Consider the following 26863-nt stretch of genomic DNA (forward strand, 5'->3'; position numbering starts at 1 on the left):
ACTCAGGCTGAACAACACTATCCCCAAATTATTCATGAAAAGGGGCCCTAAAAGCTCCACATTAGAGCTCATACACACAAATAATGCTGATATATTGTAAAATGGAAAAACTACCTTCCCTGCACTTGTGAGGAATAACAAAGAGAAAGGGATCTTTAAATCTAGTATATGATTATAATTCTTTGTGGATTCACTGTGAAGCCTCCCTCTCTGAGTACCAACCTTTTAGACTCCTATTTGTAAAAGGAAAGGGGGTTGGGGCTAATTTCTTGACTTCATTTTAGAAGTCTATCTTGGTTTGTTCAGTAGGTCTTAAGGAAACTGTTTTTTCATAGAATGTAGATACTAAAAAGTGAGGTTATTGACTCTAAACCCTACCCAGACTAATGCGTTATTCAATGTATCTTGAAATTTTATATGCTAGACCAGTGATGTCAAACTCATTTTAAATTGTGGGCCACATATAGGGGCCCACTCTGAAATTATGTGGGCCAGACACTATATGATAAATGTGTAAAATTACACTGCAATGACTGACCTGTAATTATAAAATATAAGGTTCTCATTAATTCACAGAAAATGTCCTTAAAGAAACAAAAAACAAAACACAACAAAAAACTGCAGTCTCACTGTAATAGTGGAAAAACAGAATTTTCCTGTTATTTAATTGTTTATCTGTTAGTTAATTACTTTGTTTAAAAGTTAAAAGTTCAAAATCTATGCACTCCCTCACATGAAGCTGTCCAGTGGACCGGATTGGAATCGTTGTCTGGCCCATTCTGGCCCTCGGGGCTTATGTTTGACTTTCCTGCGCTACCCCAAAGCATTAATCAGCTAAGAAACCTATCAGCATATGGATCATAAAAATACAGTGTGGTTTCAGCCCTGATTAAAAATGGGTATTATAATAATAATTTGTAATCTCATATGTTTTAACTATAGGTGCACATTAGATATGCAGAAAAGTGATAAAATACAGAAGAAAAAGAAATACGACGTAAAACAGCACACGTCAAAAGCAGATGCATGGATACTGCGTATACTTGGGTAAATACACGTATCCTGGCTACTTTTGAACGCTGGTAACCTGGGTTACTAATATCCTATCCAGGCTGCTAAAGAGCTGCAAACGTAAGCCAGCCGTCACTCTGCCGGAGCCTCCGCCCCGCCGGTATGTTCACGGGAACTCCCCCCTAAGTTCCCCGGCTCTCTTCTCTCTGCTCATTCTCTCCATGAGCGTTCACACACGCATACACACAATCCCTCTCTGTCACACACACGGAGCCTCTGCGTGTTGAAGCAAACCTCCGTATGCTTTCTCCGCTCTTCCCCGGCTACCCGAAAAGCGGCTGTTCGGTTTCGCAGTCTGCGTCGAGCCTTGTCGTGACAGAGTTTGGAAACGGCTGAAGGAGTTAAGGAGGGGAGACGAAGGTAAGCGATGCGGTCAGAATGAGCGCTTTCCCTTGTCCCTGTTTGGAAAACTTTACCGTGCGATTACCGCCGTCCCCGCTGCATTGTAAGGGTGGTGAGGGGGGGGTCGCCTGTACCATCAGCTGCGGGGTTTTTCATAACTGGGGCGTGTTTATTGGGGTATTTGTCTTTGCGCGCGCGTAATGGTGCGTGCAAATTCGCACAAGTGCCCTTTCACTTCAGTGGGGGATCCTCCAGTCGTGTGAAAGGAAGTTTGGAGATTGGACGCGCAGATTGTAGCGGATCTTTGAACCTGCCCGCTGCAAACAGCACGGAAGCTGTGAGCGAAACCTTGCGGGAAAGCTGCTGAAGCGCTCAGGTAACTTGACTTTGTGGCGTAAATGAACTTAACGTCTGGATTTAAAAGCAATTCTGTAAGTTATTTTGATCGTATTTATGATGCTCTGGGTACTATAAACGATTTCCCCCACGTTGGGAGTCCAAGAGCCTCACAGAGAACGACTAATTAAAGGATTTATGTAAAATGCCTTTTTTCTGAGTGCACAGTGCATAATTGTTAAATAAATGTTTACTCCTATAGCACCTTCCACGCGGAAATACACGCGTGAAACATTTTTAAACCAAAAATTGCTGTTTATTACTATGTGTCTCCAATATGGAAACGACACTCCCATAATGTGTTTGTTTGTGCGCATATATGTTTGTGTGTCCGTGCCACTGCGGCGATATCCTGTCATATCGTGTGAGGTGGGGGTCAGTCACAGGGTCTCTCCCCCGGTATTCTCCTAGAATAGATGTGACACACACACACATGCACATAAGCACACACACTATGAGAGGCATCTTCTGTTATAATTCCTGCCTTTTCTTTTAGTGATGACCCGTAATGACCTCAGTTCTTAGATTTTTGTGCCCTTTGAAGCCCGCTGTAGCTTACACACCTGAAAGACACTTTATTTTAAAAACCCACAAATAGCACTTTCCCACCTGTGACATTGTCAGTGTGTTTTTTCTCATTGATGCTTTGCAGTACATGCGTCATCTCCTTGCATCTACTTCACCATTTGATTTCAGTCCCGGCTATGCACGAGTGTGTAATTGTATTATCTTGTTTTCTAAGTAGTTCTATAGGTGTTTATCAAAATACTGATTCAACTTATTGCTGGAAGTGAACAGCTTAGATATAAAAGTGAATTAGTCACAGCAGAAAAGCTTTTATTGTTATATTCCTTATTCCAGGCTTTGAAAATTATTATTTCTTCATCCCTATGAGCACAGAGATGCTCATAGGGATGCATTTCTGAAGGACTGTATAAGCAATCAACACAGTCCAGGGCTTGACATATAGCCTGTCAGTTGTATAGCTATTCCTTTTATTGTAGAGTGGAGAGTGGTAGGAATGAGTCAGAGAGGGGAGCAACAAACCAATTCTTTCTTGTGGCTCCCTGGCCTGTTCACTGGATGTGTCTGTGTGTGTGTGTGTGTGTGTGTGTGTGTGTGTTAGAGAGAGAAAGAGAGAGGGAGAAGGAATGAGAGGATCTTGTCTGCCGTAACTCGAGCCTGGCTGGACACACTGACTCTTTAAAGGCCACAAAGACTGCTCTGCTTGAACTCTTGGGAATGTGGATGTTTGGGTGTGTGTGTGTATATGTGTTGCATCACCAGACCTTGTCACATTTTCACATACTTATCTTGTTCTAATCATCAGTGACAGATGTAAAATATTTGTTTTTCATATATATCTTTTTAATTTAAGTTATTGTATTCAGTAAGTAATTGACTCCTTAAGAGTCTCAGGGCTTGGCTTTTCAAATGTAAAGATTTCCTGTTTTTTTTTTGTGTGTGTTGTGAATGGAAAGGAGGCACTAATTCAGCTTTTCCTTTCTATGCTCAAGCAGATTTCGAAACTCCTTTAATGATTTAGTAAGTTAAGGTGAAGAAACACTAGCCGACCGCAGTAAATTCAAAACAGAACCGCACAGCAATGTTGGACTCATAACGTTTGGCAAAAAAATGTGCAGTATATGCACGAGATTCCTTTTGTGTTCAAATTTAGTTGGCATAACTGTAACTAAGCAGACCGGGAACTAGCAAATTTAGAAAGGACATTGATTTTTTTTTTATTTTAAATATGAATTGTTCTCATCTGATACTTGATCTGTTTCAGAAAAGAAGAGTCTGACTATTTTTTAGGGAGTTAAAGTTTATCGATACATTGGCCGATGTACCTTTGAAACATGCATGCACGTTGTTATAGTTATATGTGAGAGAGAAAATTGTGGAGTCATTCTTTTACTTTACAGTAGTTTCTTTGTCATACTAATTAGCAGCTGTACACACTGAGATTGTGCAATAACATAAATTACTTCTAGTGTCTTTTCCTGCATCTTCTTTTGTTGAAAAGGTTCACAAACAGTTTTTATATCAGCATGCATTGGACAGCATATACATCAATACTATATATCTGTGACAGACCAGTGTATTAATTTAGGTCTAACTGGGACTGCAACAACGCATCACTTTGCTGATTTAATAAACAATATTTTTCATTTGTTTCAAATAATTGTTGAGTTCATTTTTAGAGCCAGCACATCAATTTATAACGTATCTCTTGTGTAAGCGTGTGTGTTAGAACACATTTAATAGAATGAATGCTATTGAGAGAACAAATAAAATTTGCATGTGCATGTTTTTCTTCTTGTCACCAGTGGGCTGAGCAATGCTTTCCCCTTGTGAAATGTGATGTTAAGTTAGCTCACGGCCTGAATCAATGGGTAAACTTACACTACATGCACAAAAGAACTGGGCCACCTACACATTACATGTACACGAGCTGCTTGGTCTTGAAAACCCGGAGATTTGGAGCTCTGTAGTTGTTGGGTCAGCAGTGATTTAATGACTTTTAGACACTATATGCCACACCACTCACTCTGAACCTGCTCTGCAACTTTACATGGGCTGCCACTTTGTGATTAAGTTGATCAGGCTTCTAATCACTTCCACCTTGTAATACCGCTTATTTTTGATCATAAAATATCTCGGAGGGAAGAAATTTCATGGACTATTACAATCTCTTTAGAATGGCCCTTCTTTCACAAATGTTTGTAAAGGCATTTATGATTTTATACAACTGAGGCAATGGGCCTGAAAACACCAACATTGGAAGATTAAGAGGTGTGGTCAAATACTTTTCAAATAGTGTGTCTGAGTCTCAACCCACAGGAGGATAATTAGTACATTCACACTTAACAGGGGAATAATACTTTATACATAACAGGTACTTTGTAACCGCAGACCCTTTTGAAACCCTGCACTATAACCTGACATGTACCTCCCTAGAAATGTAGCTATATGTTAGCGTCAAAGCCTGCACAGGTATGGCATCAGAGTAAACTGCATCGCAGGCTCTACATATATTCACCACTAGTATAAAGTAAGTGTGAGAGCGTGAGAGAGGCCGAGCAGTTTGGGTTCTTCTCTCTTCACTGATTAGCGACGGTTGTTTCCTTTTATATTAAATGATTCCAAAGTGTTACAGTTCTTGATACTGAGAAGCTGAGATTTCCTGTCCTATTCTTAATCCATCATTTGAAAGTGTACATTTGATGATTATTCAAGTGAATACAGTCCTGGTCCCTTCCTCTTCTTTCCTTTCACCTGCATATTGCAAAGGAGATTGGTTTGGTTTGTTATTATTCTAACTATTAATTATTTTAACTTCTCTGTAAGTTGATCACCTACTTTGAGTGGAACGGTGGGCGGATAGGCGAGAGAGAGTTTGGAACTGTATTTATGCGATTTCTCACCTCACAGATGTGTGTCTTTTCGCAGGTGCCTGTGTGTGTGGATCTTTGCCCGTGTGTGTGTGTATGTATTTTTGTGCGCACTACTAAGGGTGTGTGATATTAATCTGGTTTTCGTCCAGCTCTCACATAGGCGTAGAAGGACAGTAAGTGCCTAGCAACAATATCCCCATTGGAGTACTTTGGGAGTGTCCTGATGTAATTTAGTAATGAATGTGGTTGTGGTGGGTTCACACAGACAGATGTAGCTTGGCTCAGTGGGCTGAGTCACAAACTGCAGACTCACACTGTCCTGTTTGATTCTTGTTCATGTTTGGTCTATTTATAGCTGTTTTAGGTATTAAGTACAACATCTCTTGTTACCAAGGCAAAGGCAACAAATAACAGATTAACTCTGAATATAAATCACCTGTGGGAATTTGACAAAGAGAGTTTGATGTGAGCATATGATGTTTATATATGATGCTAATATTCCATATGTCTGAAAAGCACAAATATGACTACTAATTGTGTGAATTCCTCTACTTTCATTGATTATGTCTGTGCTTTATGAGCGATGCAATTATTATTATTTTTTACAGTACCTTGTTTTTTTCCATTGTTAGAGAGGATTTTTGAGGAACTCGTCATTATCAAAGCTGAGGATGGAAGGTGCTATTTTTGCAATTTGTTGAAAACTCAGATTTGCATTTGGGGATTTGCGCTATATAAAAATATGCAACTTTATTTGATTAAACTTGTCTCCGGGGCTAGATTGGATTTTAGGATTGTTTATTTTCAGAGGTGTGGGATGTGAGTGGGGTGTTATATTACCTATAAGTGTGTGTGTGGTTTTTTTTTTTTTTTTTTTTTTTTTTTAAACTTTCTTTTCATTTGACTTTTTTAACAATGCATTCAGTGGGAATGTCCATTAAACCTTCATCAGGTGTCATGCGCTGTTCTTGTGCTGTTACTCTAGGGTTATTTTTGCCTCTTTCAGCCCAGGAGGGAGATTTTAGAGCTCTGAGAAACTAACCTTACTAATTTCATCAAGATTTAACTGAATTAGGATTTGGAGGCCTCTGCTGCAAAGTAAGATTGTGGAATTTGAGTAGCTCAAGGCATTCAGTAACCAGAAAGGTCTAAATAAAGGTGCTCCTGCAGTTTGGGGAAGCCTTTGTATCCTGTGTTTTAAAGAGAAAAAGTAGAAGTGAGGGTCTTTCAGTCTTTTGACTCTGTTTTGACCACTGGTTCTTTAACCCATCCATCCATGCATTCATCCATCCATCCATGGACAGGCTGTGGGGTTTGAGTCAGAGTTATTCCTACACCACCCTAGGGATTTATTCTCCAGGTTGCCTCCTGACTGAGGTGAGTCCAACTGGGTGGAGACCCTGGGGGCAGAACCAGGACACGCCTGTTCTTTAATCTGTTTTTTATAACTTTGTGAAAATACAACACGTTAAAGCATATTTTTTTAAAAAGTAACAGTAACACTGATGGACATAAAAAAATGTGTATTGCACATTGCAGTTTTTCACTTTTGTTGTTTCTTCTCATGCAGAATTCTGTAAACCTACATCTCTTTTTAATTAGTGTTTTGTATTGTTAAATAGTGAAATTACCTCCAATAGTAGACACTGTTCTCTTAACAACATGCACTCAGTAAATGCATTTGTTTGGTGACTCTGTGAATGCTAAATCCTCACAAACATGCAAGATGGTATATAATAGGAGTCTAGTTGGTTATGTAACAGGAAAGAAATACAAAAGAAAACTGTGTTTGAACTAACATAGGCACGCAAAAACTTTTTTAAAAACGAGATCCTCATCCAGTGTTCGGCTCTCTGTCAGACAGCTGCTGTGTGCGAATCACAGTTTTTAAGCCATATAAAGAGAAGAAAGAATCCAGTGGCATGAAAATGTTAATCACATTTCATTTTTGGATTACTTTCATGCAAAATTATCAGTTGCATCACATCCACACCCAAACTCTCTGAGTGTTTGTGTCTGGCTTTAAGTCTAGATGTGTGTGTGAGTGTGTGCGCGCACGTGGTGGGATGGTGAGGGTGTGGTGTGTCTGTAGTCAAGCCAACATTAAACCGAGTACCAGGACACCGACTGCTGTTGGCCTTCTCACATTTATGCTTTCTAATTGATTCTGAGTGTGATTTATGTAGCTCTCTGCACCCACATGCGCTTGCCTGCCCTTGGTTGTGCAAGCACACACACCCACGTGCACACACACTAACACACAAAGCTGTGTAACTCATCATTGTAGCACAAGGCCGTATTGTATTGAGTGTCTTCATGGCCTTTTTTGTGACACATTCATTCACATTTCCCAGAAACATGTGTCTAGTGTGTGTGTGGGTAGGTGGGTGGTCGTCTCATATTCCGTGTAACACTGCCGGCTGCTAAAAATTAAGACATGACAGGGAAAGTGTGAGTGTGATAGTGAGAAGTGGGTGTTTTGGGGAAGCTGCATGTCAATAAGCTGAAGTTACTCAGTTTAGTAACCACAGCCTTTTGCCTTCAGGTGCTCAAGTGCCGCCCAAATAGTTAATTGTTTTTTGGGGTTTTTTTGGAAGGCATACAATTATTTTATGGCTTGATTTCTGAAAGCTAGCAACTCAGAGAAATGAGGAAAGAGAAATCCAGATAGAAGCAACTGAGGAGATTGCAATCAAAGGGGTAAAGGTAGGGTTATACCAGCTACCGGCAGGTTTGTGTTATGGTGTAGTGTTTCCATGACAGTGGTCGTTATAATTAGACAACAGTATAATTACAAAGTTGATAACAATACTCGGTAAACCTTTGTGTGACTTAAAAAAAAGTCCTATATGCATGCAACTAGATTTTAACTTGGTCAATCTTGCGATACACATGGTGATATGCATTATTTACCTGTTTCTTATGACTGTTCAAACGGGGAACAACAATAAAAACAAAAACATAATTAGCATGTGGTTGTCAAAATAAGGCCAAACAGAAGAGTTCTAAAATTGAAAACAGCGTTAGGAATAGAGCACAGCCACAATGGAGTGATTCATACACAAGCGAGTGGGAGGTGGACTGTGCCCAGTGGCCTCTCCTAGCTACCTTTAACCACTGAGAGATCCACCCTGGGAAAAAGGAAGTAGGACAAAATAAAAAGAGGTTGAGGGAGAGAGGATGAAGATTAGTGAGAAAGTGATGAAGATCCTGACACGGTAATTCAGAGATCTCCCACAATCACTCTACAGCCCCATTGACTGGCTCCATTGTAGCCGCAGTAAAGCACGCTCGTGCTCATTGGCTGGTTGGTTCTGAATGTCGCTGCTTCTCATCTGTGAACTCTGGAATTTGTGTGTGCGTTTGTGTGTGATGAGTTAATGGCTATCCATTGAGTGGTTGATTGTGTCCTGTTGTCCACACTGGAGCTCTTTGTCCAGACTCTATGCACTGTCACACATACGTGCATTTACACGCACATCTGAATACAAACCAGGCATTCCTCCAGTGGCAGGGCACTTGCCAAGCGAGAAAGTAAAAGAGAGACTAACAGGACCATTCATAGTCATGGTGGTGTGGTTCTTCTTGGCCCTAGTTCCAGACATGAATGGGTTTGAGGCTAAAAATATTTTATTGCAGCTTTTTATGCTTGTTTTGATTCTCCTGCTCTTTTCATTACCTCTCCTCTTTTAGGTTCTCTCACAGTGGAAACAATTGAAGCCTGTGCTGCATTAAGGTGCATTTATGAGAATTGTTTTGAGTTTATAGAGTGGTTGCACTCATTCAAGGTGTAAATTTGTTGAAATGACAGTCTTGGAAGGTAAACAAGACAGAGCAGGAAAAGACTGTCAAAATGTCATGAGGCACATCCGCGTCCGTGACATCATGAGGAGACTTTGTGCACCTTTGCCCCTTCATTCAGTGCGATGGCTTGGCCTGCGATACCCTGAGCTGTATAGCAGACAGGCTGACTAAGTGACAGAGGCAAAGGGGTGTTTAACTGGTCAGTGTGGGTAGACCATGCGTCTCACTGGCTACCACAGATGGACAAAGACAAGAGGGGAAAAAATGGAGAAATGGCGAGTTAGAAAGAGAAGCACAGAGACGTTAAGGAAAGGCTGCCAGAAAAACTCACAGGGTGAGGGAATTGGAAAGACAGAAATGTGGGTAAATAATTCGATCCACCATTGTGAATTTGCTTCCCCACTAAAATACCACCAGGGAACTAGGGGGAGAGATTATTTCAGGCTCTTGTTTATTATGCCAGCCTGTGTCTTGGGACAGAGTTAAGGTCCTGCAAGCTGTAAGTACATTAACATGCAAGTTTGGAAGAGAAAAAGGGGAGGAGGAGAAGGGCGGCAGTCTTTCTGAGGAAGAGACAACTCAAATGCACCAGTGCCCGCTCTTGTTTTTTCCCCTCAGTTTAATCTAAATCCATTCAAGAAGCTTTATTGGCAAGATAAGATCGCTCTGACATTGCCAAGGCTTAAGTGCACCTCTCCCTCTTTCTAGTTGTACGGAGGCGGAAGTAGGTTGGTGCTGAGAGAGGAATGACAGCCTTTATCCCGGTCAGTAAACACAAGCCAAGGGAGTCCCTATATTGTTTATAGTGTGTCTCTAACTCTCCACTCCCGTACATAGACACTTAGGACGCCAGCACAGTGACTCAGTCAGAGACACACACAGTAAATATAGATATCCAGGCCTGCGTACACACACAAATACGAGGTCGCATATACAGTAGGAGCACATAGATAGACATGTACAGGCACACACACTTTGAGGTCGTGGTTGGATGAAGCAGGGGTATGTGTTTTAGTGTACGTGTGTGTGTGGTGGATTTTTGGCAGCCTGTATACGGTAAACTGGTCAAATCTCAGCACATTCAAGCTTCTTTCCTGCCTGCCAGTCTGACCACTAGTGGCTTTAAGTGTGTGTGTGTGTGTGTGTGTGTGTGTGTGTGTGTGTGTGTGTGTGTGTGAGAGAGAGTGAAACGGCTTCATAACAAAGTAATCTTTAGCAAACATTAGATAAACTCATGTAGATCTGCTGATTTTATGGCATTTAGAAAATATTTTACGTGACTTGATTTGCAGCAGCTGCGTTTCTGTGAGGAAAGGGTAAGCCTTCATTTCTAGACAGTGCTTGCATAATTTCCATCTGCTGGAATTTTTGCGTATATACAATTCAACTATAGCATCATGTTTTCCGTCTTATTTCACAATACAAAAAAGCTACTAGTGACTAAGGCTCCAAAATCCTCATTTATGTAAGCCATACGTCACATTTGTTGCTTAAAGTGTACCACTCATTTCCTGGCCTTTCTATGCCCGCTATATACTCTGACCACCTCTTTGCAACTTCAGCACTTAATTTGGTGCCTCCTTTTCTTCCTTTCTGTCTCACTTCTCACACTTCTGTCTTCCCTGTTGTTTTCACTGCTCTTATTGTCCTTAACCAAATCATTTTCCCACCTTCATAAAACCCTGTAGCTATTTTAATTTGACTGATTGACTCTTATACAGTATGTTGTGCAAAATGGTTTGTTTGCTACTAACAGAACTGTGTTGCCACAGCATTTCTGCTCCGTGAGGTAGAAGGTTATTACCTCTGTGGCTCATTTTTCTTGGCTGGGGTTCCCGGGGAGAAGTTTTTAAGGTTGGGTGGCTGTAGCTGTTGCTGTGGGTACATAACTACAAGTGAGCTGGTTTTAGAAAAGCAGGGGAAGACTGGGTGAGCAGAGTAAACAGCCATAAAGTAAACAGGTCAAGATGCCCTTGAGCTACTCGTTGAACTTGAACAACCCTTGTGGAGTTGCTTCTTTGCCAGCAGCGGAGGACTCAGCACTTGCATCAATGTGAAGCAGAGCTGCAGGAGAAGCACGAGAGATCATCCTGCCATCCAAAACAAATATGGTTCTAAAGTTTCTTTTAATACAACAAGTAAAGCGGCAAAGTCGCAGCAGACTCTCGAGGACACAAAATGTGACTTCGCTGTTACTTTGATCATTGGATTTTCCTTGTGAGTGTGCGTACGTGGTTGGAGGGAGGGGGGCATCTGTATAATAGTGCTATGACTGTCAGTGCTACATCCTTGTGGTTTCCATGGCTACAGACAGTGCTGGATCCCCACTGTGAGACAGACTTGCACAGACACCAGACAGATGAGAGCAACTTCAACTGATAGTTAGAGCTGTGTCGTGCTGAGAGCTGAGACCCACAAAATCCTCAAATCCTTTTTTTGTTTTCCGTCTTCCTCTTTCTTTCTAATGTATTGGAAAGCCATCAGAAGCGCTTCCCCGACTCTGTTAAGCAGAGCTACAATTTGGATAAAATCTTACCAGTGGTGGAAAATATTTTTCAGACTTTAAGTGGATTCATTTTAAAAATTAGATGGTTTGGTGTGATGGGTAGCGCGGTAAGGCTCCGTTTTGCAAAAGCCCTGAAATTTCTTGTGATTTTTGCCTTTCACACTATTAAAAGAAAAACTCTGAGATGGGTCACACCTGTCATTGCTTGCTTCTGTAAGTGTGCCTGGAAATGTGCCCTGGAGTTTCTTTGATTCTTAAACCTTTTTTCCTGAAATAATGAGTGACATTTACTGACAATAAAACACAATCTCAGCTTTTTTCTGTCCTTTTTACATTCAGGAAGCCTGTTTATTCGCTGGAGTCCATCTGTTGGGAATGAGGCATTTTAGCCTTACGGTCTACTTAAAATTCTCTTGGCAGCTGGATGATAGCTTGTCACTCCCATTTTTCTAGTTGGTTTACTGGTCTTGAAGCAGACTTAACAGATAAAAGGAAAGAGGACACACAAGTTTAACTGATTTCGACTCATTTTATATGAGTAACCATGTCTGCTATGCCCTTTGCTCTCTCACTCTTTCGCTCTCATTCTGTCTGTTTCCCCCCCTTTCTGTGCTTCCTCCTGCTTTTTTATTCTGTCTCCCACATCTCCATCATCTGTTTTCTGACTGAACACTGTTAGTCCATTTAAAAAAAAAAAAATTCACCCCATATCTTCTTCCTTTTGACTTCTCATCTGTCTAGGCACAATCCCCTTAGGGAGATAAACAGCAGAGACCTTACAGTCACTGTCTTTGATCCAAGCTGAATAATGGTATGTGTGTATGTTACAATATCTGTCCATGTACAGTAGGGGATGTAAGAACTGCTGCACATACCTGCACCCATTCTCTTAATGCTGGTGTAAATATCTCCATGCTTTCACTTTTTTTTTTTCTCTAAGAACTCTCAGTTTATTGTGTGTGTGTGTGTGTGTGTGTGTGTGTGTGTGTGTGTGTGTGTGTGTGTGTGTGTGTGTGTCACACCTGGGAGAGCCAAGATGTGGTAGTTTGATATCACTGGCGCTCTTTCATCAGTGAGGTGATTCTCCTGCTATGTGTTTGAACTGCAGTGAATCAAAGCTTGTTGTACATCTGCAGCTGTGGCTGTATCACCTGCACACTCACTGTACAGCCTGTACAATCTTTCTTTGCTGCCCATCTTTCTTTCATTTTTTTTGATTTCTTTGTAGCTTCATTGGCTTTGTTCTTTGTTTTTTTCTTTTTAGGACGCATGATGTGGAAGCCAAATTCAAGCAGATCACCCTTTTATCTGTAGTCAGCCATTGTCACTCTTTGCACAGTTAACAGTACAGCTTGTAATATATCCAGTCCCAGCTGCAATGTGCAACAGAGAGTTTTGCAAACTCCCTCTTTGCTTAGTGTTTGCTTGCTGACTCATAGGGGAGGCATATTAACACAAAGGGAAGATTTTGCATCCGCATCTGTTATTTGGAAGATAACCACTGGAGCTGTCTAACTGAGCTTTTTCCACACAAGACCTGACTTTATCAGTTTCTCACATCATTGTCAAGGAATTTTGGCCCACTCATCTTTACAGCACTGCTTCATTCCTTACAGTGGGCATTCGTTTATGCACGGCTCTCTTAAGGTCCCTTTACATTTCAGTCAGGCTGAGGTCTGGACTTTGACTGGGCTGTTGCAACACCTTAATTATTTTCTTTTTCAGCCAATCTTTTGTAGATTTCCTGGCCTGTTATGACCCGGTTGGGACAAAGCTTTTAAGCTGTCAGACAGATGCCTTCACATTTTATTCTAGAATACTTTGGTTTACAGAGAAATTCATGATTGACTCAATGACTGCAAGATGCTCGAGTACCGTGGCTGCAAAACAAACAGTCAGTTGTTGATTGGTATGAGGTTTTTATGCCGATATGCGGCGTTTGGTTTTCACCAAACATGGCACTGTGCATCTCTATTTTAGTGGTCATCTGTTCCTTCCAATCAAACCATAATTATTCAATCTTTTTCTGTATGCACTGTCATCAGCTTTTACATTTAACATGTGAACTCAGGCCTGTAGAGTCTAAGATGTAGTTCTTGATCAGTTTCTTTGAGCATTGCGCAGACTGACCTTGGCGTAAACTTCCTGTGACTCCTGGGAAGATTGTGACATTGTGTTAACACACACCTGAATGCTTCAGACCAGCAAAACGCCAAATCTGTATTGCTGATGACGTTTTTCTGGATCCCACTTACCCTTTTAATTCCTGTAGAGGCAGCAGAGGTGTAGAGAAGCATATGAAAACTTTCTTTTTCACATGTTGATAATTAATTTATATGTGCTCACAATATTCATGGAGCATGAAGGTTACAGCAGTAATATACACTAAGTATTTTCTCTGTTGTTATCAACCCTTCAGTATATCACCTGGTATTAAATACTAATCCAAAGTGAGGGCTCTAATTTACCCTAATTTAAATACTTCTGCCACATTTTGTGACACTAAAAGCTTGCTGTCCCTCGCAGCTGTTTGTAGCCATTAATAAAGGGAATTAGTGGCATTTACAGAGGCTTTTAATGTTGGACAAATGTGCGCACTGATCCTTTAGGAACAATAGACCTATTTCACAGCATGAAATTATAGGTAAAGACAGATGTGGCTAATCACATTAGCAGGGTTTTGTACCTAAATGGAACAGATCCTACATTAATGTCATTAGTAACACCTGCGTTTACCAATGTTTCATGCCAGCATGGCTGCAGCGAAATAGTTCTTTAAGGCTAGCAAAGGTTTTGTGTTTGTGGTTAATTAGCAACAGCTTCTTGATTGAAAACATCTAGATTTAGTTTTAGCCGTACTTGTTTTATGCAATAGTGTGCACATAAAATGGCTCTGTTTTTGATCAGTCATGTTTAGTGCCTTTTAGTTTAGTGCACAGACCCACTGCGGTAATTTGTAAAGCTAGATTGCAAAAGTATGTTTATAAGTCACAGAGAGTGTGGCATGCATACATACTAAACATTAAAATGACCTACAATTAGAATAATAATACAACCCCATGTACTTTCTCATTGCAACCTGATTAAAGACTGAGTTCTGAAGCGTTCATCTCAGAAACACTGAAGTGCATGTTGACTACATTGATGTGGCCCGTGTGTGTAATTACTCTGCAATTTCGTCATGGTAACGTTGTGATTAAGCAGTGATATATGGGTTTATTTGTAGCAACATTGTATAGAGTTTCACAATAGAAACCAACACAATCTAGTGACAGTATGCGTGGGCAGAGTGCTCATGGGAATCAGAGTGGCTTTTAACATTCATTTCCTCAGGGAGGGCTTGGATTGCGTCGTCGTTGTTGTTGTTGTTGATAAACTCATTCCCATAGTTCAAGGGCAAAACACACAAATACACAAAGAAAGAAAGTTCCTACTTTCCCTCACATGCACTGTACTCATACAAGATGACTCATCATAATGTAAACTGTAAAGATGCTTAAAAATTGTTTCGGCGTTTAAAATTCAGGCTCCTTCACATAATTCGTACAGTTTGTGTTCACATGCCCTGGAGTTCAGACAGTGTATGTTTAAATATGAATACAGCCAAACAAATGAAAGCTGAACTTTATTGTTAGGGGTCGGAGCGAAGAAACAGTCGAAACAGAAGATAGAGCCTTCTCATTTTCCGGCTCGTCTCCATCAACTTTCAGATCATCATTTCAGTTGAAAAGGGAATTTCTTTTGCTCTGCAGGTTGAAGGTGTTTTCTCAGTGTTGTATGTTGAATTTTTGTAAGATCACTCAAAACTATCTGGGTGAATTTGTATGTGTTTCTAATCCTTAGGAGTATAAATGTGTGTGAATGAGGCAAGTTGCTTTGAGTACTCAGAGTAGAAAAGAGATATATAAGAACCAGTGCATTTACCACTTACAAGGAAAATTAATTAAGCACTCAGCATTTTTATGCATTATTACTATTTACAAAGCCCAGAGGCAACATTAAAACTGCAGCCTAACTAGTCAAACCCACTGGAGTCTGTACACAAGTTGTCTGGGGGGCCCAGCGGTGTCTGGCACTAGGATGTAGCATATCTTTCATCAGACTTTCTCCAGCACATCCAGGATCCTCGATCAGATTGGGATCTGTGGAGCCTTGAGGCCAGGTTAATGCCTTTGGCAGACTTGCTAGCTGCTACCTTGCATGCCAATACATAGTCCTCGATTCACAGCAATACACTTCAACCCCACATCCAATTTTCAAAAGACAGGTGGACAATAACTGCAGAGGCAGACTGTTTTTATATTTAATGTGCGTGTCTTTGATGCTGTGAAATCATCAGAGTGGATTTTAATGGTGAAAAAAAACCTACCAGCTAGAGATCAATTTTGCATGCAGTGCTGAGGACACAGAGCAGCTAAAACTTGCCGTAGTCATTGTTGCTGGTCGAGAAAATCATCGACGGATAAACTTACAACAAGAGCAGTTATTAGTTTCAATCCTGATTTGTGTACCCAGCTGTGTAACACGTCGTGAATATGACCTAAACTAGAAAATAAACAAGATGAACAAGAAAATATTCTTATTTTTCCTTTGTTTTTTAAATAATTGAAGAAAAGAATTGACAGTCTGTGCAATGGGGAAAATCCATTGTATCTCTTTGTTTCTGTTGCATGTCTAGAAGAATGGGAATCGAACTGTATATTTTCTGGCTTGCATGGGTTTGAAGGGGCAAAGGAGGTGAGGATAGAAGTTGAGTGTTAAGATTCCCCCTCTGGCAAGGCAAGCTGTTAAGAACTAGAGACCATGACACTGAGTGTAGGTATCTAAGATATCCATCATTTAAGCTGCATCAGTGGAATGCAGACCACTTTACCCCCAGGCATCATATATATATATATGCTGAGCACTTGAGGATGCCAACGCTGCCCTCTGGATGCCCTCCTTTTCCTCAGCCTCCAATGGATGTGACATAAACTTAGAGCATATTAATCACACCCTAGCGCACTGTCAGACTCTTTTCTCATAAGTCATGTTATAGTGGCTTGCACACAAAGTCTTCTGTCTTTGTTGTTGTCTGTCTCCGGGAATCCAAAACCTTCCCTTTTTAGTCAAGATGAATGATTATAGATTGCCTCTGTTTAGCCAGTGGGTTCTCTTTTCATCCCTTCTAATTTTGCAATCTTTAGAGGTAAAGAAAAATAAACTGCATTGCTTTCTTTCTTTCTTTCTTTCTTTCTTTCTTTCTTTCTTGCATTTGCAGCTGTTTCTGAAGGGATATATGAATACATTAGGAACTGAGTAGCTATGACAAAAAGAACTGCATGTGTCGTTTTTTTCCCCCTCAAAATGTCAGAGTACCTCTCCTTTCCTTTCTGTTTCTCTAAGCATGATGGACTTCCTCTATTTCGCAGTCGGAATATCTCTTTTTGCTAAAACCCAGTCTTAATCCCAAACAGTGCAGTGTGTCATAGGGAGAAAGAGCTGAAATGATGGGAAGCTTTTATAGACTGAAACGAATGACTGATGCTTTTGAAGTGAGCCAGTATTTCCTAAAAGAAGATGAAATCTTTGGACTTAACTTGACACAAAGGCCCAAGGCCTTTTTGAATAGATCACTTTAACTAGAAGTTCCCCTCTTGACTTTATAATGAGGCTTTTTGGAAAGCTTCTCTGTAGTTGCAAAGTGAGGGGTGGAGACTGAGTGAGAATCGAAGCCAGTTTCCCAGAGGTTTACTGACTCCTGACTTCAAAGGCTAAAACAGTCACACTGTAACTGTTGCTCAAAGAGCCAAATCCTGAGGGACCAGAAGTGTGCGTTTGTGACTATACATTTCCAGTAGTGAGAAATTACACCTCAAGACTGTTAATGTATAAGGGAAAATGTGTAGAGTGTATACCTTTGTTTCCTGTTTACATGAATTTGAATACAAAGAAATATATATAAAACTTGTCATTCTGCCTGATTAATTTGCTTTTTTCACTTCTAAAACTCAGAAGTAGACACAACTTCAGCTGGGAGATTGAGACTTCTCCTCGATTTCAAGTGTTCAAAATTCATTTTCAAACTCCTTATTATATTTATTTGTAAATATTCACGCTCTTTTCTTACTTGCAGCTTTGGTCCATGAACTTGTGCGAGCGGTTTATGTGGGGTTTGCAGACCTCTCTTGCAACAAACTGTGCAAGTGTAGGTGTCAGTGTGTGCTTGTGCCTTTCGTACGGTCCGCTGCGTTGTCTGCGTGTGCTTGCATACGTGTAACAGCAAACAGATGTGAAGCATGCACTTGGAAGACTTGGCAGTATACTCACAGGATGACTGTGTGTCTGCCTCCAGTGTCTGTCTGGAGCTTAGGAACACTGACTGGAAATTTCGGAATCATAGTTCTCACTGCCTGTTCATGTTATATGGAAAGGTAACACGGACTCATTTACATTTATAGCATTTACTGGCAGCTAATATTTTGGGAAAGACAGGGATACGCCTACTTGACATATTGCATTTACTGCCTTCTCAACTTTTATGGGAACATGCGCACACACTTGCACATGTTGAAGCATTGAGGCATAAACCAACAACACGTCTTTGTAGTAGTGCACAAGGAGAGGACTTGACTTAGCTGTTAGAAACATTTGCTACTTGTGTATGCTGCACTACTCCGGATAAGGGAGAGTTAACAAGTCTTCAGTGTGGTTAGTCGTTCTCTGACCTACCTTACGCAGTAGCTGCACACTGCAGAGCACGTCATTCCTCATAGTGATTCCAAATAGTGACACTTACTTCATACTCTTTGAGGTTTATATTTCAGTCCTTCTTTTTGTAGATTTTATTGCCAATTAAAAGCAGTAGAGTCGTCAAATAATGTTAAGAATTTAATGGTAAAATCTATTGATTTAATTCATAAATAATTGGTACAGTAGTGCAATAAAGTACTGCACGTGCAACCTCGTACATATTCACATTTTAGTCTGTGGTTGGTTAATCATCAGAGTTTTAAGTTTCACAGAGACTGGAAGGCTTCTTCCTTTGGGGAATGTGAGGTCTCTATATATAATTTAATCTTAGTGTCCTAGTTGCTGGAAGATCGGTCAAGGAGATCATTAAAATGATTAGGATTCATCCGTTGCCTATGATTATCCACAGCCCTGCTGAAAGACTCTTGGATGGATAGGATGGACCAGCACTGACAGTTCAGCCGGGGATTCAAGTGTGTTACGCCAGTAAATGCTAATGTAGCCTCTAGCTGCTCCCTCAAGCGAGGGGCTACAGAGGTCTGGTAAGCTCACACCTTTCTCCATACCCAGTCTAATTCTAAATTCAATTAAAAATCCTGTCTGTCACTTTCAGAGCTGTACATGCTGGTGCTACATTTTACTGCATGTTACCTAGTTACTACAGCTCTATTGTGGTACAGTGCTCTGAGAAAGGTTTGCAGGGGGTTTAACTTTATAGACTTGAAAATAGAGTTGGTGAGCTTTTGAGGTCGGTAACTCACTCCTACTTCACTTAAAAGAATCTGCTCAAGAGAAGCTAATTTACATGTATGTATATATTTTTTGCATTAGCTTTCTGTCTGCAGTTTAATGTTATTTTCATCTCTTATGGGTTTTTTTTGTCTAAAAAGATCTGCAAATCAACTTTTTATCTGAGCTCACTAAGCTCATGACTTGACACAGTCGCTTGCTGATGATCCACCGAGGCTATTCTATAATTGACATCACTGTTGGCAGGCAATGTGACTGTGTGCATGACTGTGTTGCTGGGCTGTTGGTCAGCGTGTAAGTATGATGAATTGTGACAGTAGTCACTGTGATGATACAGGCTTTAAGCCAGTTAGAGCCATAGTAACAGGACAGCGTTCCCACTTTGCCTTTGAACTACTGCTATGCTGCTATAATGAGGGAATTTTCTTTTCGGAGCCTAACCCAAGGGAGGTTGTCTGTGTGTGTGCATGTGAGTCACACATGCTGTAGCCATTGTCTTTATGTCTTGCTGGCCCATAACCAGAGGCTTTGTTGTTTTCTTCAGCCTCCAGGTGACAGTAAGAAACAGGAAGTGTGTGTGAGTGTGTGTGAGTTGCCCTTGATGCTGAACTTTTCTCATGTACAGAGTAGTCTCACATGAAATGACCTCAACTTTGTGAGCCTTTGCCTGCAGGACTGGGTAGCCTGTCAAAAAATTGTGTTTGTGAACACTTGTATGTCCGTGCGTGTGTGTATGTGTGCCTGAGGACAGCAGAGGCAGGTAGCGTCCCTCCTTAGCTCTATTTTAAGTCCTGGTTTGACATTGTTGAGGTGTAATAAGCCATAGTCAAGTCAGCTCATGTAGTAAATCTTTGCTTATTGTGCAGCCATATTACAACTAGATATGCACTTGCATGCACACACATGCACAAACCTACGCACACATGCGTGCGATCGTACACACACACACACACACACACACACACACACGCACATACACTAGTGATACACATAAATGCAGTCTGCAGCTATATTAGGAAGACAGGAAAAATAGCGCTCTCAGCCTCTCCTTTTCTTATGTTTACTCTGAATCCTTGGTGTGACCAACCCAGTTTTCTAAACTGGTTGGACAAACAAGCTCATTGTGTGTTATTATATTATCTTTGTGTGTTTTCTTTGTGTGGGTGGGTGGGTGGGTGGGTGTTGGGGTTTTATTCTCTGTTTCTATTCTGCTTCAACCTTCTTGCTTTGAGGCACAGTTTTGCCTCTTTTACTTATTTGTTTACTCACCTGTAAGAAAAATCACAGTACTTATAACATTAATTTTCCTTGAAAGTAAAGAAATGTTTATGTAACGTTGAGGAAATGATCTAATGAAAAGCAAAAACGTGATATGTGCTTATATTTTGCAATTTCTGCTGATAATTGCCAAAGATTGCAAATAAAAGTGGCAAAAATTATTTTTTAATCTTCATTTTGAATGAATGTGCAGTATACGTCCCTCTGTGTTTCTCTCTGCATAAATGAAAGTACAGTTAATATGTCCAGTCAGTTTTCACCATCGAAAATGGGGATCTATGTATAAAAATGGAAGCTATTTGTAAACAGTTTTTGTAAAACCCCCTGAATTACAGCTTAAAGTCTGCATTTCAATCACATCTTGATTGTTTAATGTAAAACCCACTGTGGTGGCGTCTATGCCCAGCATGATTCAAACTGAGTTGTATATTTATACCATGGCAAATGCAATGTACAGTAAAGGAGGAGCTGCTTCTGAAGTCTAGACCTAAACCCTGAGCTTTGCCTCAGCAGCTCAACCACATGCTCAGATAAAGCCATATTCCAGCCAGCATGTGTTCCACTTGGCAGCCACTGAGGGTTCAGGGGTAAGTGAATGAAAAGCCCTGCTGCTGGTGTGCGGCTTCCAAGCAGATGAAATAAAATATCAAGTAAGGCCCCAGAAAAACATGAAGGAAGAGTGGACAGAAATGGAAAGATACTTTAGATTTTTAAGTTGTCTTTAAGGACTTTAAAGGATAGATAACACTAAAGAGAGGTTTATATGACAAGTAAAGGAGAAGGAGCGAGAAGGAAGTGGAGGTAGTAAGCAGGAGCTGGGAAGAAAAAGGGAACATTTTTATGTAGCTGTGAATGACGATTTTGAAAATTTATATGGATTTAAATGCATAAACATGGCCTTGTTTTTGCTTGATGCACTTACGTACAGAAAAACTCACAAACATGCGCTCTTGAGATGAAAAGGCATTCGGAGGGGTCACATACACAAACATGACTCCGAGAATAGACTCTAAACACTAGGGAAGAAAATAACCTGGTAACAGCGGATGTGGCGTGCATGTGTGTGTGTGGCTGTGTGTCTGTGTGTGAGACGGAGGCAGATTTGGAATTTTTTTTTATGTGTGTTTGTGCTAAAACATTTATTTTTAGGGTTAATTCCTTATAAAAGAGCAGTTCAGTTGCTTTGGTCCTACTTTCATCTCCAGCTGTAATGAATCCTGTAAGCTGTTTAATATCTGTTAATTCCTCATGTAGTGTCTTTATTGCTCCCACTACATGCACTAATTTCTTTTTTCTGTCTGTTGAGGTTTTGCACAACCGCTGGTTTAATAGAAAGGAGGGAGAAGGGTTGAGAGAGAGGTGAAGAGAGTCCAGTTTTATAGTCTCGCTTGTGTGTCGGGTTGTAAATACCCCCCTCCCTCCTAACAGGCTTAAAGTGACAGCTTGCCACTTGGCGCTAGATTCTGGTTGTGCTGAAAATGTGCAGCTAAACACTTTTTGGCACACCATAGATGTGGAAAAACAGCTGGACGTTACATCTTTGTGGAGGATTTACTGTAAGTCTGAAGATTTTTTTTATTAATCCAAAGAACAGCAATCCCTTTAGCTAATAGGTCAGTTTATTAATGACTCTTATGTAGAGCGGTTAGTCAGGGTCCTACCGGCTGACATAATCCACTAAATGATAAATTAGAGGATCATTTATATAATTTATACCTATGCATCATGGAAATCTTGATTATAGGTTTGGTAAAGTATTGTGAGGTGTGTTTAAAAAGGAAACCTTAGCCATCCTGTCCAAGCCAAAGACTCATTTGAGTTTTCATCTTGGGCTCATAGTATTTGGAAGGCTTCACAGTAAGATACCAAATTCCCTTCAGACATAAAATTATACATTTTTAGAAAATTAGACTACATCAGAATTTTTTATTTGTGTATTTAATTATTAATGTGTCTGATGGTTCTTTCTACAGAGTTGGTCACTTACTAAATGGTGAATAACTTTAAACAAATGAAACAATGCCTATACAGAATAATAAAAATGGGAGAATCGGGCCAGGATGCTGTTCGAGGTGCTCCTTTCTCACATGTAGCGCAGTGCGGGAGAAAGTCCACATCCAATGCGATCTCACCATTGGGAATACTCTGTTTGATTTAAGAGAGGGTATTAGCTGGCTAACACAGGAGACATATTGGCCACTCGCTCGATGTGAATTCACTAGACAGTTCCCATGAGCACAATCGGGCATTGTACAGGCTTTTTGCTCTAGAGCGGACATAGCAAAGGGTTGCAATGCATGCATGAAAACAGTTTTAGTTGTAGTCATACTTTAACTAATGGCAGTCATCAGTTCTGGCTCAAATCGACTTGTTGAAATGTTGGTCTTACCGAATGGTTGACGAACATGGGTTGTACCACTAAGTCCTGATTTAGATGTGGGGTTTTCTGTGTGTGCGTATTGGTGTGCATGTAGCGAGATGAGGAGGGGTGAGTCACCGGTGGTTCGGAACACGATGACTCTTCGCTGACTCGTGACGTCGGGGTTGTGGCGACAGGGATTTGCGGTTAGAAACCCTAATCTGCTCCTCATATGACCCTCTGATGGACAGGGACAGCAGTCAACACACACATACACACACATAAGCGCACATACCTACACACATAGACAACCCTCAGACTAGTTAGTCTAACTCTGGCTCTTCAGTCTAAACATGCACTTATATGGATTTCTGTTAAAATCTGGAGATCTCTACTCTTTCTCTCATTATAAACACAGTCGTGCTGCCTGCATGTATCGACCTAGATGAGTGCACAAATGTCTCAAAGACATTATGTTTGGACATCCAGAAGATGTCTTGAGGAAAGTGAGAATATATTGTTTTGTTTTGTTTTTTTTAATTATTTTTTATGTCTGCCTGTGAAATTATATACTTATATATATATATAATTATATACTTTACACCACTGATTTTATGCCTTTAAGATCCTTTTTTTGAGTCTATACTATATTTCCATGAAAGTCATAATGACAGATGTGAACTCTTTTGAAGGCTTTTTAAAGAGATTTGCAATTAACATTTAATATTTTGTGATTTTTAAAAAGCCGTGGGGTGAGCTTTAAAATGAATTCTAAGAACGTATTTAGTGAAAACATAACATTTTTATTTCATTCTCTAATAAATCCACATTTTTTAAAAGCCAACTGATTTCAGTGAATTAGAACATCTAACACTATTGATAGTATGTTACTACTAAGTTTTAGGTGAATATAAAAGAGAAGACACTTATGTAAAGGGGGAAAAATAAATAAAAAATGAAAGGTGGTTTTATGTGGTTTGTAGCTTTTGCCTTTTGTTCACTGAATAATGGCGAAAATGATTGGAAATCAAATACCTGGCAGGATTTGAAAGTCTGCTTTTGCCTCTCCCTCACTTTCTCCTCTCTCAAGTCTGATTCACACTCACTAATGTGTGTGCTAATGTACAAACATGTCATTTCAGAAGCGCTAAAGGCACACCTCTCCACAACACCTATCACCGTAAGTCTATACTCAGCAATGGGTCATGCTGACCTTGTCACAATTAGCCAGTTTGCAGTTTAAGCTTTGGACTCTCATATGATGGTTTTGAGCTGTGTGTGCCTGCTGTGGCTTATTTGGAGAGATTTGGTCATTGTGTCGTTGTTGAATGATATTTGTTATTGTAGAAACACTCTGGTATTTGGGGAATGTCTGAGTTCAGATGTTTCTTGAACAAGAAATTTATATCCAACCAGCGTTGGGTCTGGGAATGGGCTTGGGACTGGCTCCATGATGTGTAGTTTTGGACTGCTCCAAATATATATGAACACTCAGCTCCTCTTAATGACTGGCTATTTTTGTAGTGGTCTAGCTTTGATAATGCTTTACTGCATAGTAACACAGTCTCCATCAAGGTCGGCTAAAGCCTCTGTAAGCAAATAAAGATTGTTTGAGGCCAGTTAACTGTTCATAACAACTTCCTGAACACAGAATATTCATGCTGGATATCCTTGAGCTAGTACAAGAGTACTGAGTTTAACTACAAAACATTTAAACATTGATACTGAATTTGTAAACTTGATATATTTGGTATATATAAGCCTATTCTTTGGACCATTTGGGCTCTAAAAAGTTAAAAAGTTGCAAACTGAAATAACTAAATATGTTCACTAAGTGTTGCTTAACAAATTTTAATGACACATAATAACCTGAAAAACTGCAGTGCAAATGCATTGGGTTTTCTAATTTTACATTAAGCTTACTTTTTGGTATTATTGGGGAGTATATCAATAATCAATGACAAGAGGAACCTGGGCGATTCTGGCGTTACGTTCACTGGCAACGTTTCAAAGCTTTACAAAAGAAAGAAGGAAAAAAGGGACGCAGAGACAAAAGGAAAAAGGAGAAAAAAGCAAAAACAGTGATCCAGCTGTGTGTGAGATTGTAATAAACAAACTACTTCACTTGGATGCTGTTTTCCCACTTTACACCGACACTCCTACACAGATGGAATGAATTTGGTTTGAGAAGTCGCTTCATGTGTAAGGAATAAGCCAGAGATACATTACAGTGTGTTGTGTATTACTGTATTATTATTAGTAATAGGGGTAAAATGTGCAGTTTGGTTAGGATATATTCATGTTTTAAGTAAGTGATTTTAAGTCCTGTTGCTCCAAATGCAAAACATTTTCCTTTTCATATTATTTCCTTTGGTTTGTGTGTGATTGATGTTTGTGTTCAGCTGCCAGATTTCTTGTTGGAAGTAGGTGGTGTAAGCTAGTTGCCGTTGGGTCTTGGGCTGCAGGTGGTAGCAGGAATAAACTGACGACTAGTGAAATCCAGGTCAGCTGTCTTGGCACATTACATTACATTTATTTATGTGTCCTTTGTCTTTTTATCCTGTGTGTGTGTGTGTGTGTGTGTGTGTGTGTGTGTGTGTGTGTGTGTGTGTGCGTGCGTGCCTAATGTCTGATTTATGTGACTCCTTGTGCATTAGCAAAATCCAGCCAAAAGTGTGACATCACTACAAATGTGTTTGTTAAATAAGTGGCTATACAAGGACTGGGTCATTATGGGTTGCAGGCAAGGCATAATGGACAGGTGCGTGCGTGTGTGTGTGTGGTGGTCTATGTGCATCTATGCATGGATGTATTTGTTTGTTTGCATCTATTTTACACAGGTATATTTGACTGTGTTTGTTGGTATCTGCAGTTTTTGGTGTTTTGAAGCTGATGCCAGCTTTCATCATCTTCTCATGTGGGCTACAGTGTTGAATATTTACAGCTTGTTTTTTCTGCCCTCTGCAGTGGAACAGTAAGGTGTTCTTGTGTGTGTTTGTGTGAGAGAGAGAGAGATCAAGACTGTGTGTCTTAGCCTTATAAGGTCAAGCTGTTTTAACCAGGAAACATGTAAGGATAAGAGAAGATGTGAGTCACCGTTTTCCTTCATCTGCTCAGAAGCACAAAAACATCCTCTCCTCTGCCCTCAACACCTTCCCTAAGGGGCTATACAGTGCATGTGTGTATGTGTGTGTGTGTGTGTGTCCGCGTGTCCTGGGGTCCTAGTCGTTTCTGTTTTGTTCCTAATGAGGCGTCAAGCTATTCACATATCCCCCTTTCATGAGAGATGCAGCTGGCAACAGCCGGTGCAGCACTGGAAGAGTCGGTGGAAGACTGGAGTGGAGTGAACCTTGCAGTACTATTGGACTTGATTGAGTATTTATCTCCTTAGTTGTATATGGTGGATTGATCAGAAAAAAAATAGTTACGTTTCAAATAATGTTATTCAGATAATTTATTTATCATGAATATTAGAATAACTAATGTCTTAAGTAAAATCAGATTGTATGACTCTGTGTACCTATGTGCGTGCTTCTATAAGGAACTGGCCAAAATCTTGTCTTTAGTGGTCTCAGACAATCAGCAATGACTCTCCAGAGAAAACTATCCAACCCTTACATGTTCATTAAATCTTATTTAATCTGCATTAACTATACAAACATGCTTCACAAAAGAAAGATGTTGGAGTACATACTGCCATGATATTATTCAAACCTATGAGTCAGCTGGTTATTGAACAACTAATATTTACTATTTCAAGCTCATGCCAGGACTTAAAGCTGTGTGTCTATGGTAAGAACACCAAGTAAGACCCTCTCGCAGCCGTCCATACTCTTACCTGCTTATCCCATTCAGGGTGGTAAGGGGTGGCTGGAGCCTATCCCAGCTCTTATTGAGTGTGGGTTTATTCTGTGCCTTTACCTTACAATATAAAGTGACTTTAGGCAGCTGTTGGCATCCAACAAATCCAGACATCCCTTCAGTTGATCCATCTACTGTTCACTGAAACTTAACCAGAAATGGTCTCAGTGTAGGGGTGGCTACCAAAAAGAAAGGGAAATGGGGAGAAAAGGTGGAATTACGCAAGAACTGACTGAAAATAAGTGGCAACAGGTCTTATGGAGTGGAAGAGAGTCAGAAATTCTTTTGTTTGAATCATTAATATTTACAGAGGAGGTCAGGAGAGAGGTAAAACAGCGAGTGCATGCAGCCATCTGTAAAACACTG

General features: G+C 40.3%; 1 protein-coding gene across 3 annotated transcripts in view; it reads left to right on the forward strand.

Moving 5' to 3' along the window:
- Positions 1 to 1149: 1149 nt before the first annotated feature.
- The window catches only part of ppp2r3a (protein phosphatase 2, regulatory subunit B'', alpha), a 60760-nt gene continuing 35046 nt past the window's right edge, over positions 1150 to 26863 (forward strand). Inside the window, exon 1 of one of the 3 annotated variants that reach the window (XM_026153020.1) lies at positions 1150 to 1171. The gene's annotated coding sequence lies outside the window, so the exon portion shown is untranslated. The other 2 variants (XM_026153017.1, XM_026153018.1) reach the window with 2 other exon arrangements.

This window comes from Astatotilapia calliptera, chromosome 19 (genome assembly GCF_900246225.1).
Source record: "Astatotilapia calliptera chromosome 19, fAstCal1.2, whole genome shotgun sequence".
Taxonomy (NCBI): domain Eukaryota; kingdom Metazoa; phylum Chordata; class Actinopteri; order Cichliformes; family Cichlidae; genus Astatotilapia; species Astatotilapia calliptera.